At 45.5% G+C, this 13,621-nt stretch overlaps 1 protein-coding gene across 1 annotated transcript in view; it reads right to left on the bottom strand.

Moving 5' to 3' along the window:
• The window catches only part of fut8a (fucosyltransferase 8a (alpha (1,6) fucosyltransferase)), a 68,669-nt gene that overhangs the window by 30,929 nt on the left and 24,119 nt on the right, over window positions 1-13,621 (bottom strand). The window lies entirely within an intron of this gene.

The raw sequence follows: 13,621 nt of genomic DNA, 5'->3' as shown, positions 1-13,621 counted from the left end.
GAGGGAGAGAGAGAGAGAGAGAGAGAGGGATTAAGGGAGGGACAAAGAAAGAAAAGATTCCTAGGATATGTACTTCTCCCACTAAAACATCTGACATTATCACTGTCTTATACACTGACACATGAACACACAGATGCACACACAAATATACAGTCTCACGGTCTTTAATCTTATCCCAACTTCTAGGAACAGGTGCTAACAGAGATGTCTTACTGTTCGTATTGATTGTACAGTCAAGCCAAATATTGCTGACTCATCACCAGAGAAAAGGCTTACTAATTATTCATTCGCTCGGCGAGGCTATATGAAAAGACTGAAGCGTTTATGGATTTCGGCATGAAACTAAACAATGTATTATAGATCGCACTGTAGCTGTAAGTCAGGCAGTCAAATACTGCAGTGAGTGAATGTATCAATATGCTGACCTTCTATTTAGAGTCTGGCTACAGCACCAGATCTCTTTACAGTAGGACACGAGCAAACACACATTGAGTTCTGTCTCTCATCAGCCTCATTCTCTTACAGGTTCAGCCGTTGAGGTTAAGAGGATGTTTGCCGTTTTTTGGTGGTTGTATGTGTGAATGAACAGCTAATATGTGTTCAGTCACAATGTCGGCAACCTTTGAAAAGACGAAGCAAAAAAACAAAACCCCTGCGGTAACCCAAATGATCCACCCCAGTAATGGGGACAAGTCTGTCTACGCGGCCCCTCCCTTCTGAGCTGCTGCAAGCTGAACTGCTGAGTTCCGGCAGGACTCCCATGACCTGAGACGGCAACAGCAGCTCATTCCACGGCCGGTGGCTTTGTTCATGGACTCCTGCTGTGTATGGCCGAGGCTGTAGAACAGCGTGGAGAGACGACGAGGTTTCCACCAGATCTTAGCCACACCATAAATGATTTCCAGCACGAAAGGAAAGAAGCAAGAAACCTGCACAAGTTTGTTACCGAACTGCTTTCAACCAAACACCAATCAGGGTGTAAATAGCACCAAGACTTATATGCAGGACTTAAGACTAGAGCAAAAGATTTATCCACGGCATTATTGAACAGAAGTTTACTGAAATCCCATTATCCAAGTGTTTTAAAAGTATTCTACCTGATCCAATCTAAAACAATAAAAACAAACAGCACTAAGCTCTGGTATAAACTATGTCCATGGACGTATTCCTGCAGGGGTTCTGTACAGCAACGTAAGCATTATGAGAGGTGTGGAAAACCACTGGCTGTTCCCAGGTGACCCGGATCTCTCTGTGCGTGACCTTGCCCTACTCGCTGACCTCATTAGACCTCAGAGTTCCACTGAAGTTATTTGCATTCATAGAGACTATGAATAAATAAGGAGTTCATCAGATGGCAGTGTTCAGCACTTTGCCCTACAGACATGGTTTATGTGTCGTTTTTTTAAATAGCAGACACCTCATCTTCAGTAGCCCCACCTAACTTTGTAAGGTTTTGTACAATCTTAAAACCAAAAACTCTGCATATCCCCTGACACTTCACAGCATAGAAATCATTTTTTGTTTTTTGCCATCCAATAGTAAAACCTCCCCAAAATGTCTATTCCACATGGTGACCTTTCTCCACCAAGAAGGCCCCACAAAGACAAGGCTAAACTCTTTAAAAGCACAACACTAAACGTATGTTTATGAATGATGGAACCCAGCAATTCCTAATACACAACACTCAGTCCAGGTTGTTCATTCCATTCCTGAAATATCTGTGTGTTTGTCCTGAGGTTTGTGTTTGTGAGTGTTTATATGGACTGGTTCTGCATAAGGACTCAGACTGATGGCCTGTTCTGTACCTCCCATCTCCCAATCAAGGTCACACCTGCTGGCAGAGCAGGCGCACGCTGTCCAGGAGACCTTGGTGTGTTATGTTTGTGCGTGTTTCCTACTTTAAAAACACTAGTGTGAAAAAGAGTGGTCCCGTTTGCAAACAGGTTTATGTATGATTAAGAGGAAAAGGTCTATGCTCATTGGTTTACATATTCAAAGGGTGCCACATTACGCAGACAGCACCTGTGAAGCCAATCTGGTGTTGAGTTGTGGTATGCCCAGACATTTGATGAAGTGAGTGGGTAAAGGAATGCACTAACACCACATGCGGAGGAGAGTCCCCCCTCTACCCATCCTGCTCCACACACACACACACACACACACACACACACACACACACACACACACACACACACACACACACACATGGCTTGCTTATGCGCTCTTTCAGACGAATCGAGAGAAATGGCATGAGCGGAGATCGGTATGTGTGTCTACGGATGGAAGAGGCGGCCGGGTTTCTGCCTATGTGTGTCCCGGGGTGTGGGTGTGTGTGTGTGTGTGTGAGGGGGTGTGTATGTGTATAGGGGTTTGTGTGTGTGTGTGTGTGTGTCTGTATATGTGTGTGTCGGGGTGTGTGTGTGTGTGTGAGGGGGTGTGTATGTGTGTAGGGGTTTGTGTGTGTGTGTGTCTGTATATGTGTGTGTCGGGGTGTGTGTGTGTGTGTGTGTGTGTGTGTGTGTGTGTGTGTGTGTGTGTGTGTGTGTGTGTCGGGGTGGGTGTGTGTGTGTCAGGGTGTGTGTGCATGTGTGTGTCGGGGTGTGTGTGTGTCGGGGTGTGTGTGTGTGTGTGTGTGTGTCAGGGTGTGTGTGTGTGTGTGTGTGTGTGTGTGTGTGTGTGTGTGTGTGTGTGTGTGTGTGTGTGTGTGTGTGTGTGTCGGGGTGTGTGTGTGTGTGTGTGTCAGGGTGGGTGTGTGCCTTTTAATTGGACGAGCATAGAGAGGCACGCAGCAGCATCAGTGTGGGCGAGAGCAGGACTGGCATGAGCTCCAGATCTCAGACAGACATCAACACTGCTGTATGGGGAGAGTTATGGATACACTGCTGTATGACTTACACTGCTGCATTTACAGTCATGGACCTCTGATCGCTCCACCAATCACAAGTGTGCTTTGCAGTTTTTTCATGACCGACAAAATATTTCTCACAATTGACAAAAATGTACATTTTAAAGCAAAAAAACAGATTATATACAAAACCAAATAAAAACAAATAAAAATACACTCTATAAAGGACTCCAATAGCAATGTACTAGAAAATGAAAAACTATAAATGCTTCAGTTCTTCAGAACAGTCTTCCATTTGCAAAACAGAGTCAAGTTATGTGATTAACAAGCTTGCCCATCACCTGACATTTTACTTATTTAAAGAAATGACTATGACTTCAAATACTGTACCGTCACTAGGGCTGTGACGGTATAACGTGAATAATGTGAATTATAAATATCTTATTTTTCCGTCTTCATGTTCCTTGCAAGACAAACCAACATGTTCACTTTGTCCGGTTTAAAGGACGATCTAAACGAGGTGGCAATGTTGCCTGCCGTGCTGAATACACGCTCCGATGGAGTGCTCGTCGCGCAAACGGTCATATATTTTCTGGCAATGTTTGACAGAAGAGGGAATCGATTTAGATTTTTCCGCCACCAGGCAAGTGGATCCGAATGTGAATCGAGGGCTTCCTCCTGCAAATACCTCGCGAGTTCAGTGTCCGCACGGATTCACCTGTGGACTGGAGTGGAGGTCTTTTCTTTTTGGAAAACTGAACTGAACACATTTAACTGAACTGATCAGTTTTTGAACGGTGCCTGTAGCATTTCATGTGTGACAGTTTTGGCTTTCAGCCGGTGTTGTGTCGAATTCTGACTCCCCTCGTTTATCCGCATAAAGACGCTACAGATTATATTGTCGATTTACGTTTCTATGCATAAATAAGAGCTAGACTTTAATTATCCATCACAGCAAACGGCATGGCATTATCTATGTCCAAAGACACAGTGGCTCAAGGGTGTTAATAATTTTAAATAAAATACACACTGGCTATACCGAAGTTCACCTCTGACCACATGACTTCGCAGTATTACAGCAGTATTATGTCTAAATATCTCAATGAACTAAGTTATCATCACAGTATCTCTCGAATCACAGTAACTCCCGAATATCATCTGTAGCGTCTTTATGCGTGTGCAAACAAGGGGAGTTTGAAAAAATGAAAAAAAAAACACGTTGGTTTGAAAAAATTTCTCCGTCGTGCCTGCTGCTTGCATGTGTTAAATGAAATTGAGCACTTTCTTCTTTGATTTACAACTTTGACCTACCTGCTGATTCACTTTCTGCTCCGCCCCTGACGGGTGAAGAAACATCTACAGAAAAGCTGCACCCCATTATAAACCGCATGGTTCAAATTGTGGGGGGAAAAGTAGTGGCTTATCCTCCGGAAAATATGGTAATCGCACACAAAAATACAGCGCACACCCCCCATCCCCGGTAATGAGCTCAACACCGCGGTAGGCATTACATAACCGCGGTCTTGCGGTAATGCGGTTATCGTCACAGCCCTAACACTCACCAGCAGTTTAGAGCGAAAAGTGCTATTCACATATTCATTCATACGTCATGTAGCCATTGTAGCCAGTTTAGCAACGAATGTGAATGCACATGAGCACGGTGGCACAGTATATCTATGTACATAGTGTGCATAGGCAAAATGGTGAAACAATTGCAAAATGGGGGATTGAGCAAATTCTAATTTTGCTAATGGTCATTGAAAGCTAAGCAGTGTCAGTGAGCACCAAACCAGACAGTCCCAGCTGATCTCAGCTGGCTGGCACCAGTCGTTAGATACGCCTGTACTTTTGGGTCAAGTGGTCCTTGAGCCTCAGAACTGCAATGCACCACTGTCTGTCAGGGCAGGGATAAGTTACATGAGTGGGTGACAGGCACAGGCCCTGAATCAGCCCTAACCCTCTATGTCCCTGAACTGCATGCTAGCATGACCGTAGGCAGTGTGTGTTGGTGTGTGGTGTGAGTTGTTTGTGTGTGTGTGTGTGTGTGTGTGTGTGTGTGTGTGTGTGCGCGCGCGTGTGTGTGTATGACAGAGAGTGTGAGAGAGTTAAAAGGGTCATACCAAGGGTGAAAACCAGCATGAAAGTCATCTCACCTAATTCACACTGTCAAAACTGTGTAATAAATGTATTGGCTTCAGCAGAGTGGGACAAACTGCTGCATTCAGCACAGGAATGTAGAGGAGAGGGAAATATCTGATGGATTTGTGTCGAATCTAGCAGACAGCTTTACATGTTGCAATAGGCAGCCATCCGGGTGCTGCAACTGCAAGGTCTCCTGACTTAAACTTGCTTTTCCTGCCTAGACTCCACTACGAACTGCTGAACCAGCACGCACACAGTCTTATTTACTGTTCTTATAAGGACCTTCTATTGACATTCCAATGATTACTGTAACACACACACGTACACGCATGCACACACACACACACACACACACCCACACAAATGCAAAGGTATTTGCTACAGCAAAGGTATTACCTCTTCACCTTTTTAAATGTGATATGAAAATATGTGCCAACCAAAATTTAGCCTAGCTTGCTTCTGGTAAGGAAGTTTTCCTTTTTGGTGTAACTACCTGAGTGAATGTTCTTTTGTGTTACTACCTGAGTGAGTGTTCTTTGGTGTAACTACCTGAGTGAATGTTATTTGGTGTAACTACTTGAGTGAGTGTTCTTTGGTGTAACTACCTGAGTGAATCTTATTTGGTGTAACTACCTGAGTGAGTGTTGTTTGGTGTAACTACTTGAGTTGAGTTTTCTTTGGTGTAACTACCTGAGTGAATGTTATTTGGTGTAACTACCTGAGTGAGTGTTCTTTGGTGTAACTACCTGAGTGAATGTTCTTTGGTGTAACTACCCGAGTGAATGTTATTTGGTGTAACTACCTGAGTGAGTGTTCTTTGGTGTAACTACCTGAGTGAATGTTCTTTGGTGTAACTACCCGAGTGAATGTTCTTTGGTGTAACTACCTAAGTGAGTGTTCTTTGGTGTAACTACCTGAGTGAGTGTTCTTTGGTGTAACTATCTGAGTGAATGTTATTTGGTGTAACTACCTGAGTGAATGTTCTTTGGTGTAACTACCTAAGTGAGTGTTCTTTGGTGTAACTACCTGAGTGAGTGTTCTTTGATGTAACTATCTAAGTGAATGTTATTTGGTGTAACTACCTGAGTGAATGTTCTTTGGTGTAACTACCTGAGTGAATGTTATTTGGTGTAACTACCTGAGTGAATGTTCTTTGGTGTAACTACCTGAGGGAGTGTTCCTTGGTGTAACTACCTGAGTGAGTGTTTTTTGTTGTAACTACCTGAGGGAGTGTTCCTTGGTGTAACTACATGAGTGAATGTTCTTTGGTGTAACTATCTGAGTAAGTGTTCTTTGGTGTAACTACCTGAGTGAGTGTTCTTTGGTGTAACTACCTGAGTGAGTTTTCTTTAGAGCATCCATGTAAAGTTCAGGTGAAACTGCACCTCCTCTTGCCCTGCTTCCTATCTGAAAGCTCAGCTTAACCGTTACATGAATCACAATACAACTGTGGGTGGGGGAAGGTAGTGGGAATCTATACAGAATCCTGAATGTATAAAGGTGGGGAGGGGGACCTATATAGAGTCCTGAATACAAAGAATGGGGGGGTTGGAATCTATACTGAATCCTGAATACATAATGGTGATGGAGAGTGGGGGGATCTATACAGAGTCCTGAATACAAAAGGAAGGGGGAGTGGGAATTTATACAGAGACGGAGGACACAGAGTGAGAAGCAAGAGTTGGATAAACAAATAAATAAATCAGTGAGCTTCCTTTGTAAACCCATGTTTCTTTTCAGAGTGTGGCTTCTGTGTGTTCGGTGTTCAGCTGGGTGTTGGGCTGGATGACGGTTTGGCTGGGTGATATATGCTCACCTGGGTGTATGGTATTCAGCTGGATGTTAGGTAATCAGATGGCTGTTTGGTGTTGAGTTGGGCGTTAGGTGTTCAGATGGGTGTTAGGTGTCCAGGTGTTCAGCTGGGTGTGCTGAACTCTGCTTAAGCCCTGGAGCTCAGAAAATCAGAACTCCTCACATCACATGGGCAAAGTTAGACCGTAATGTGGGGGTGTGGGTGCTGTTTGTAAACAACCTGGGGTTCTTCCTGGTGTACTGATAATAAGCAGTGGTAAGAGTCTACCCGGCCAAGGAGCAGCCGTCTGGGTAAACCCTCCAAAAGCACTGCAGCAGTAGGTGTGTGTGTGTGTGTGTGTGTGTGTGTGTGTGTGTGTGTGTGTGTGTGTGTGTGTGTGTGTGTGTGTGTGTGTGTGTGTGTGTGTGTGTGTGCGTGTGTGTGTGTGTGTGTGTGTTTTAGACAGTGCCTTCAAGAACGGACATGAGAGAGAAAGCACTGCCATCTTATCCTGTCACCTCATCTGATCATGCATAACTTAATTTCAACAAAGCAACATATGTCTAGCCATGAGTGCAGTCTATTCTATCATTCCACAGCTCTCTCTCTCCATCTTTCCTTCTCACTCTCTCTCTTGTAGCAACGTGTCAGAGGAGAGAAGACACAACCAACATGTTGGTCCGTGTTGATGAGACATGCTTTCAGACTCTCTCTCTCTCTCTCTCTCTCTCTCTCTCTCTCTCTCTCTCCCTCCCTCCCTCCCTCTCCCCCTGGCCTCAACTGACTTTCAGCTGTCTTTGTTATCCAGGGCAGGAGTGAGCAGAGATGGCATTGTAGCCACATGACCGTCCAACCTCCCCCCGTGCTGCACTGGAGGGTCACCGAGGTCCCCCAGCTGGCCTCCTTAGAGCCACAATGGGGTCCAGAGTAACCGAGCCCGAGCCAAGGCCTGGTACCTCATCTCCCACTCCTAGAGCCTCAATGGAGGCTCTCACTACAACTAAAGGCTCTTTTCTTAGCAAAGCTGCTTGGCCTGATGTCTGGAGCACAAAGGAGGGCAGTGATCTCTGACAGCAAGAGAGATGCTGCCTGCTTAAAACAAACACGAAATCAAACAAACAAAAACAGGGGACAAAGGAGGGCAGTGACCTCTGTCCGAGGATGTAATCTTAGAGGCACAGCGGGGGGCAGTCGGGCTTTGTACGGGGATCAGGCCTTCTAGAAGGGCTGCTGCTGTGAACTGGAGATGGATGAAGTTTGGAGGCCTGGCTGTTTGCAACCTTCCACTGCTGAAAAGCCTGTCTCCAGGGTTCCTGATTCTCTTATCAGGCCACAGGACTGCTGGAATGGAGCCAGAGGGGCTTTAGGTGTGTGTGTGTGTGTGTTTGTGTGGGTGCGCATGTGTGTGTGTTTGTGTGGGTGTGCATGTGTATGTGTGCATATTCCAGAAATTCTGCCACCCTTTAACACTGTACAGCACAGTGCGTTCACATGTGAGTTACCAGAGAGAATCATACTCACAACAGGACTCATATACCCTCCTCCAACACACACACACACACACTCATACACACACACACACACACACACACACACACACACACACACACACACACACACACACACACACACACACACACACACACACTGTCTTGAGCAGGCCATCTGAAAAGCTGTCTATCCCAGCATGCTCTGAGCCTCCTGCCTGCCCTGTGTGCCCTGTGGCCGTGATAAGGGGCGTCTGGAACACTAAGGGAGCGCGAAGACTGTCAACATCTCAGCATCCTTTCAGATCAGATGCCCTTTGACTCCTCCCATGCAGGTGCGGTCTCCCAGCGACCGACGGCCCCGCCCACTGCCTTCCACACAGCTGCATCAGAGCGTGTGCGGAGTACGAGGGAATAGGGGGGACGACCAAAGGTTTTTTCGGGAACGTCATCAAGTTTTCATCTCCTACAGCATCGTCCTTCCCTCTGATCCGCTCTGTTTCTGGGTCTCCCTCTCCGCCATGCTCTCGTCTTTCTCCCTCTCTCCCTTTCTCATTTTACATCACACGTGGAGGAATTGAGGCTGATGTGTGTTTGTTTTTAACGTCTAGTCCAGGCTAGCACAGGGGCTTCTCTCCAAGCAGGCCGGAGCAGTACGACCTCATTGTCTGGCCCATCTTGGACCTAGTTTCATAATAGAAGGTTGAGCATCATGCTCTAATGTTCACACCACACTACGGGGATACAAAGACTGAAGAAACTCTGTGTTTGACCCACAGAGAGCCACTCATCAGATCTCACAATACCTTGAATCCGAACAGTTGATATGAAAGGTTCCTTTAAACTAACAGTAATTGGAAGAATGTAAAGTCTGAACAGTCAAAGGAGATTCTTGAAATGTTTTTTCTTTTTTGAGCATGGCTGGTGTATACAGGGCGGAGCGAGTTGCTTCCCGTTGTTGTGAAGACATTTTTATGAGATGAAGCACAGAGGTACATGCCATGGCTGAATCTGCCTTTCTCTGCTCTATAGTATGACAACCTGTGCTTCTCAGTCTTTCCATATTATTAAGTGAAGGGTCAAGATAAGTGCTCCTTCGCCAGCTTGTTTATAGCACATTCTTAAAAGGCTTTGAAGGCGTCACAATGACAAATATTACAAATTTAAATCTAACCAGGCAGCACTTTACTTCAGAGTCAATATGGAGAGAGTGAACTCTCGCTGCTTGACATATCAGCGGTAAACAAAAGTGCTGCTCCTCTGAGTGAAAGTGCATGGCAGCCCAGACCTCACACCTTCCCCAACGATGCTGCCTCTACCTGGGCCTCATTGTTTTTCTGCTGATGGGAAAGGGCTGAGGACGATAGCCAACAAGCGCAGGTGCGGCAAGGTAAACGAGTCATGCGCCACACTGTCTTCACTTAGCCGTCATGCGCCACTAATTCTGATAAAAGCAGTTGGCCTATTTGCACTTTTTAAATGTGGCTATAATCAATGGAAAACAGAGCTGACGTCCTGAAGGCGCAACACAACCACCTATTACACTAACCTCAACCCTAGGAGTGGCTTACCCTTACCTCAACCCTAGATGGAGTGGCTTACCCTTACCTTAACCCTAGAAGAAGTGGCTTACCCTTACCTTAACCCTAGAAGGAGAGGCTTATCCTAACCTCAACCCTAGATGGAGTGGCTTACCCTTACCTTAACCCTAGAAGGAGAGGCTTATCCTTACCTCAACCCTAGATGGAGTGGCTTACCCTTACCTTAACCCTAGAAGGAGAGGCTTATCCTAACCTCAACCCTAGTAGTGGCTTACCCTTACCTTAACCCAAGAAGGAGAGGCTTATCCTAACCTCAACCCTAGAAGGAGTGGCTTACCCTTACCTTAACCCTAGATGGAGTGGCTTACCCTTATCCTTAACCCTAGAAGGTGTGGCTTACCCTTACCTCAACCCTAGAAGGAGTGGCTTACCCTTACCTTAACCCTAGAAGGAGTGGCTTACCCTTACCTTAACCCTAGAAGGAGAGGCTTATCCTAACCTTAACCCTAGAAGAAGTGGCTTACCCTTACCTTAACCCTAGATGGAGTGGCTTACCCTTACCTTAACCCTAGGAGAGGCTTATCCTAACCTTAACCCTAGAAGAAGTGGCTTACCCTTACCTTAACCCTAGATGGAGTGGCTTATCCTAACCTCAACCCTAGATGGAGTGGCTTACCCTTACCTTAACCCTAGAAGAAGTGGCTTACCCTTACCTTAACCCTAGAAGGAGAGGCTTATCCTAACCTCAACCCTAGATGGAGTGGCTTACCCTTACCTTAACCCTAGAAGGAGAGGCTTATCCTTACCTCAACCCTAGATGGAGTGGCTTACCCTTACCTTAACCCTAGAAGGAGAGGCTTATCCTAACCTCAACCCTAGTAGTGGCTTACCCTTACCTTAACCCAAGAAGGAGAGGCTTATCCTAACCTCAACCCTAGAAGGAGTGGCTTACCCTTACCTTAACCCTAGATGGAGTGGCTTACCCTTATCCTTAACCCTAGAAGGTGTGGCTTACCCTTACCTCAACCCTAGAAGGAGTGGCTTACCCTTACCTTAACCCTAGAAGGAGTGGCTTACCCTTACCTTAACCCTAGAAGGAGAGGCTTATCCTAACCTTAACCCTAGAAGAAGTGGCTTACCCTTACCTTAACCCTAGATGGAGTGGCTTACCCTTACCTTAACCCTAGGAGAGGCTTATCCTAACCTTAACCCTAGAAGAAGTGGCTTACCCTTACCTTAACCCTAGATGGAGTGGCTTATCCTAACCTCAACCCTAGATGGAGTGGCTTACCCTTACCTTAACCCTAGAAGAAGTGGCTTACCCTTACCTTAACCCTAGAAGGAGAGGCTTATCCTAACCTCAACCCTAGATGGAGTGGCTTACCCTTACCTTAACCCTAGAAGGAGAGGCTTATCCTTACCTCAACCCTAGATGGAGTGGCTTACCCTTACCTTAACCCTAGAAGGAGAGGCTTATCCTAACCTCAACCCTAGTAGTGGCTTACCCTTACCTTAACCCAAGAAGGAGAGGCTTATCCTAACCTCAACCCTAGAAGGAGTGGCTTACCCTTACCTTAACCCTAGATGGAGTGGCTTACCCTTATCCTTAACCCTAGAAGGTGTGGCTTACCCTTACCTCAACCCTAGAAGGAGTGGCTTACCCTTACCTTAACCCTAGAAGGAGTGGCTTACCCTTACCTTAACCCTAGAAGGAGAGGCTTATCCTAACCTTAACCCTAGAAGAAGTGGCTTACCCTTACCTTAACCCTAGATGGAGTGGCTTACCCTTACCTTAACCCTAGGAGAGGCTTATCCTAACCTTAACCCTAGAAGAAGTGGCTTACCCTTACCTTAACCCTAGATGGAGTGGCTTACCCTTACCTTAACCCTAGAAGAAGTGGCTTACCCTTACCTTAACCCTAGATTGAGTGGCTTACCCTTACCTTAACCCTAGAAGGTGTGGCTTACCCTTACCTTAACCCTAGGAGAGGCTTATCCTAACCTCAACCCTAGAAGAAGTGGCTTACCCTTACCTTAACCCTAGATGGAGTGGCTTACCCTTACCTTAACCCTAGAAGAAGTGGCTTACCCTTACCTTAACCCTAGATGGAGTGGCTTACCCTTACCGTAACCTTGAAAAGAGTGGCTTACCATAATTTCTGGTGGTGTTTTTAACATGTTCTTGCTAATGATGCCCCAGTAATGCTGCTGCCACCACATGTGAGAAGGTGGCTGTCATGCTCTAGTGGAGCTCACGACAGGACACATAATGCCAGGGACTGGCTCACACTCACCAGTCTCCTTTAAGCTCGGGCAAGCTCCCAATTAACGGACATTAAAAGTACTGGAGCAAACCAATCATTTTCGTACCATAATGTGACATTACGTTTTAGGACATTACCATAATATTTTCATAGGTGAGCCAGTTTATCATGCAAAAATGGGAGAAAATGTAAGCAAACAGAGAACAGTACATCAGTACATCATGCATATATCAGTATATTATAATGAAAGAAAAAACATTGACAAAATAAAATTAAAATAAAGAGAAAATGTTAAAAGAGCCAGATATGGCACAATAAAATGAAAAAAGAAGCACTGTTATATGTATGGATTGGGGAGAATTTTAAAGTCTGAGACAGGGGTCAGGGGTCAGAGGACAGGGGTTCTAAATATGACCTATGTCCAGTGAATACAACACATGTATCCTCATCAAAAGGAAACTGAATTACATGTTGCCTGTCAGACACTACGGTATGATCACATGCCCGTCAGACAGTACACAATCACATGTTATGTCTGTAGTTTCTTTCCATCTATGGCTCAGGCTCTTACAGGCTGTACAATCTGAGCAGGGATGCCGATTTCTCAGTGATCCACGATCATACAGTTTGTGACAGAGCAAATGTAATTGCAACCGAAGAAAAGGCAACGATGAAGCAGACCGTGAACGATGCGCTGAAAAACACAGTGTAGAGAGCAAACACCACCCTCACATGCCGCTTTATTTCTGCAGATCGCACACTCCCAAACCACATCAGGAGAACCCACGTTTGATATCTGCTAAAGCCTACAGAAGACTACGTCCAATAACAAACAGGTCAGGGGTCGAGCAACTCTGAGTGACCACGGGGGAACTTTAAAGCAGCACTACTGTAGTGTAAGGAATTTCCATGGCCTGCCCGCATCGCAGACGCAAGACGATGTCCAGGATGAGAATGTTCTTATGCGTGTGGGACTTGTGAATGGAATAATCGACAAATCTAAAATCTTAGCAGCCTACATGAAGAACTGTGGAGCTGTCTCAGGTCTGCACTGCTTTAGGAACGTGACACCTGCTGAAACAGCAAAGCAGCAATGATAGAACCGTCTGCAGAAATGAGGCAGCTGCCCCAAGAGGGGCAAAGCAGATCAAATGGAGGCCATTCTGCTTGATGTGTTGAACACGGTGTCGGTTTCTGTCTGTGGTTCCTGTAGTGCACAAGGAGTTAGTGGGTTAGATGTCCCCCACTCTTCTGGAAGTTCTATCATTTTTCTAATCGAAGCGTCATTGTAAATAAAGCTATGGCCATCCCTCAGTACTAAATCACTGATGTCTGAGCTTTGCATCTTTTCCAAAGATAGAAATCCTCTCCACTAGTGCACATGAGACCACAACACTCTTCAGCCCAAACTATGGATACACTGATATTGGTACAATGATAATTAGCAACTTGTTTTGACTGGTACCAATATTAATAACTGATCATTTTACCTATATGCATTTTGCAACAAATTCAAACTATACTGTATATATATCATTACTTTCTATTTC

The sequence above is a fragment of the Brachyhypopomus gauderio genome, chromosome 17 (genome assembly GCF_052324685.1).
Source record: "Brachyhypopomus gauderio isolate BG-103 chromosome 17, BGAUD_0.2, whole genome shotgun sequence".
NCBI lineage: Eukaryota > Metazoa > Chordata > Actinopteri > Gymnotiformes > Hypopomidae > Brachyhypopomus > Brachyhypopomus gauderio.
This window is presented reverse-complemented; position numbering and strand designations above follow the sequence as displayed.